Raw genomic sequence first — 4,854 nt, 5'->3', positions numbered from 1 at the left:
AAAAGAGGACTAATCCAGCTTGTAAATACTGATAAAGTCACATATTTAAAGCAAAGCTAAAAAAGTCAGTTGGTGTGTTTCTTAAATTCCTTAAAGCATATACTCTGAATATATGAGAATAGAATTCTTGGCTCTTTTTCTTTCCTTACTGCCAGATTGAAGTTGCAGATTTTCCATATCTAAGCACTACTAGAAGAATGTGTGTAATGTTCAATAAAAGCAAACTACATTAGTGACTGTGAACAGTGTTCAATAAATGGCTTTAATATTAAACATGTATAGCAAATATATATAACATGTTAAAACTGAATTATTCAGAGAAGACTAGTTTTCTAAATTTGAGCAAAATATATTAAGGGCTCAATTTTGGAATGTACCTTCATTTTTTATTTTCTCTTTCTCTACAATTAGTTAATTCACCAGGAAGATGTGACTTTTGGTGTATTGCTTTATTCATTCTAGGAAAGTAAGAAATAAGATAAATCTACTAAGAATATAAATTGGAATCTAGTACATTATATACATTCATATTAGTAATAACTTTGTATAGTGTTGTGGTATGAATAGTTTATTGGTCAGCAATAGATTATCCAAAAATAATTATTATTAAAATTCAAACCTTTTAGTATAATTAAATTAATATAAAGATTACTTAAATAGTAAACACTAAAAATGAATTTATTCATGATTTACCCAGCATAATGTTAAGCTATTCCAGGATCACATCACAGTGATCCAATGTGACAACAAATTCTCCAATGTGACATCACAGTGCTCCAATTTGCCATCACAATGTTACAACATGACTTCATGATGTTCCATTGTGACATCGCAATGCTCATTGTGCCAGTAGTATTGAAATAATGTAAGTAATTTCATAGAAACAAATAAATAAGAGTTTTAAAAAAACACACGTAGTTTTTCCCTAATCATATTGCAACTTTCTTGAAAGCAGATCTTCATAAATTCTTCTTAGTTGCTATTCTACTAATTAGTATTGAGAGGCAGTTTTAAAGTCCTCTCCAAAGAATACCGTGGGCCTGGAAAGATAACTCAGATGTTACAAGCACTGGCTGTCCTTGCAAAGGACCCATGTTCTGTTCCCTGCATTCGCATTGGTACTAACAAACAGTTAGTAACTCAAGTTCCAGGGAATCTGACTCCCCCTTCTGGCCTCCAGGTCACTGCATGACATAGATATACATACATGCAGATAAAACACTCATGCACATAAAATAAATAATAAAAAGCATAGAGTATTTAAGAAGATCTGTGGAATTTTTTTCCCTAAGTCATTGTGGACTCAGAAGTAACATGCTGGAGTATTTTAGTGACAAGCATCAGGTGTTTATAAAAATTGTTCTATTACTTGATTTCTTCAAAAGATTCATGGATTTAATTGCTTTCTCTTATTTCCTTCCCTCAGAATTATTTATTATTGTTATTATTATTATTATTATTATTATTATTATTATTCTTGAGACAGCGTTTCCCTGTAGCCCCAGCTGTCCTGGAAAATGCTATGCAAATCAGGCTGACATTCATCTCACAGAAACCTGTCTGCCTCTGCCACTGCCTCCTGAGTGCTGGAATTGAAGGCATGTACTTTGAAACTCAGCTTCTCTCAGAAAAATTTTAAGATGTTTTGTGTGACACTGTTCCGGGGAGACATGAACAAATATCTACTCACCCCAGACAGGGAACCAATGACAGACAAAAAAAAAAATAAATAAAAATCAAATCAAACTTGAAGAACCAATGAATTTATTTGGACTAGTTACAGAAGTAAAGGTGAAGGGGCAGAAATGATTCTGACACCTACATTGCAAAAACCCAGCCCCGTATGGGTGACAGTGTGTGAATGCAGGAAACCTAGAGCACATTGCACAGCCTGCAGACAGCACAAGAAGCTCGAGAGTATCTTTTCCAAATGACTCAATTGGTCTGAGGCTCTTCTAGGCAGCTCATTTTGTCTGAGAGTGTCTCTCAGCCGTCTTAAGGCTTTTATTTGCTTGGATGTGGGAATGAACCCAGTCAGTTTCAGAGACTTTCTAAAGCTATTGAGTTGTTTATGTTAGACTACCCTGTCTTAATGAGTTTCCCTCAAGGATGAAAGATGTTTATCTCAGGAAATTGCTACAAAACAAACGTCATGTTAAATCTCACAAGTTAGATCAAGATAATACGAATGACTACTATGGAAAAGGAAAACAATAGCAGAGATGACAGCATTCTAGATCATCCAACCTTCCTTGTTACTCAACTTATATGTACAAAGTTGAAAGCAGATAACTATTCATGGTCTTGAAGGAAGCTGTGGGGCTGGGCCACCGGATTTTTAAATTTTTATTTTTTTATTTTTATTTTATGTGTATGAGTGGTATGCCTACATATGTGTAAGCACATCCATGTTGTACAGTGACCATAGACACAGAAGAGGGCATCAGATCCCCTGGAACTAGAGTCATAGATGGTTGTTATATGTGGGTGCTGGGATTTGAACCTGGGTCTTCTGTAAGAACAGCCAGTGTTCTTAAACACTGAATCATCTCTCCAGTCCCTATCAGTTTTATTTTATGTGTATTAATGTATTGCCTGCATCTATGTAAGTGCAACTGTGTCATGCAGTGCCCACAGAAGTTAGAAGAGAGAGATGGTTTCCACTGGAGCTGAAGTTACAGATGGTTTTTAACTGCCGTGTCAGGACTGGGAATCCAACCCAGGTTCTCTATATGAGGAGCCAGTGCTCTTAGCCCTTGAGCCATTTCTCTGGCACCATAAACTATATTTTTAAAGTGGGCATTTGTTATTGAAATGAACCTAATCTTTATTGAAAATATGACAATCTTTTCTAAACTAATTGATAGAATGTTTTTTCACGTGGATTGATGGTTTGTCATGAAAAGTTTATTTGATGAAAGAATATCCACCACAGAAATAACTTCATAAAACGTTTTAAAATTTCAGGAAAACCTAGAGGTATATTTCACAAAACCAGAGGAGCAAGTGGATTTTTACATCCTTCAGGCAATACTCTGCAAATATTGTTTCTTTGAACTGAGCTTTTGATAAACATTGAACACTTGTAAACTTGAAATTATCCCCCCTAGCTAATGCCTGTAGTGATGTTCTTCACTGCTGTTTGTTGCTTGAAACCTGGCTCACATTCCTGACTTAATATGTTAGTTTTATAAAGTGAAACAATCTTGAAGAAATGGAAGATACTAAAAAAGGCCTAGAGTGGAATATCACATATAATTTCAAAATGATCACCAATCTGTGTTTAATCTGGAAATTTATTGTTATAAATATAAGATTTGCAATTAGAGTAAAATAATCCTTACCAGTACAATAAACCATCAAGGGTTTTTATTGTTTAAAGTATGTGAAACAAACAGAATTATTATGGTAATACTTCATCTCAGCAGAAAAAATCATAATTGTCAACTGAAATAAAATCTTACCAAATTTCTCACATAAGCAGTCTTTTTAAAAATACAGGGATCTTTGATTACTTACTTTTTTCATTTCTAAAATAAAATAATTTTATTCTAATGAAATCACAAATAAAAACATAACACAACTATATTAAGGAAGCAGTTTGAATAAAGAATATAGCAATGCATAAATAAGTGTCCAAACCACTTCAAGAAAGGTGAGTTCATGAAAGTGTTTCCAAGGTGATGAGATAAACTGGTGGGAAGAAGTTCAGGTTGTTTCATGGAAAGGAAACCCAGTTTCAGGTTCACAGGGGTCGCGGGGAGACCTCAGCCCCAGATCACAGGAGGGGATCATAGCAGTTCAGAGGAGGGGACAAAAACTGTGGCTCGTGCATGGCAGGGTACCACTACTCCAGTTCCTAGGATAGGAGTTCACAGGAGTTCCAGCCCCAGATGATGGGGGTGCAGAGGACTACTGCTCCAGCTCCTAGGTTATAGCATTTTAGAATGTTACTTGAACTTCTAGAGATAAAATTCTCAGTCTGGGAAGTTAGAAAAAAACTTAAAAAGTAAGTACTGTAATAATTAAACTGATATAATTCTCTAACTAATAATATACAATTGTACTTTAGAAAGTAAATTTCTGGGGCTGGAGAGATGGCTCAGCAGTTAAGAACACTTGTTGTTCTTGTAGAAGACCCGGGTTGGAATCCCAACACCTGCCTGGCAGCTAACAACTGTCTGTAACTCCAGGGATCTTTGATTACTTACTTTTTTTCATTTCTAAAATAAAATAATTTTATTCTAATGAACTCACAAATAAAAACATCACACAACTATATTAAGGAAGCAGTTTAAATAAAGAATATAGCAATGCATAAATAAGTGTGCAAACCACTTCAAGAAAAGTAGGATAAGAGAGCCTCTTCTGTCTTACGCGGGTGTTGCCTGACATGGGTTCACTTACCTACATGCAGGCAATTCATGCATTCACATAAAATAAAAAATAAATAAAATACTAAAAAGAGAAAGTAAATTTCCAATTCTATATGTATAAATTTTGAATATTATTTACTGACAAAACTATACTGCCAAGTTTCAACAGTAATGTGAAATTTGTCACTGTTGCTATAAGTTTGCCCTTCATTCCCTTTCCAAATTCTCCAACTTATGCAGTTTGTCAATGTAATCATGTTATTTTGATAAAGAAAGCAATGTTAATAAAAAATGAAATTAAAAAGGTCCTTTATTCCTTGTTCCTCCTGTTTAAATCTAATTTATGTTGTTCTAAGAAAATTGTTTTGTTTGGTTTGTGTTTTGAGAAAGGTCTCCCTGTAGCCCAAGCTGACCTGGAACTTGCTATGTAGACCAGGCTGGCCTCAGTCTCATAGAGATTCATCTTCCTCCGTTTTCA

The sequence above is a fragment of the Nannospalax galili genome, unplaced genomic scaffold, assembly GCF_000622305.1.
Source record: "Nannospalax galili isolate Female #2095 unplaced genomic scaffold, S.galili_v1.0 scaffold303, whole genome shotgun sequence".
NCBI lineage: Eukaryota > Metazoa > Chordata > Mammalia > Rodentia > Spalacidae > Nannospalax > Nannospalax galili.
The sequence above is the reverse complement of the archived record's forward strand: the minus strand, read 5'-3'. Positions refer to the sequence as shown.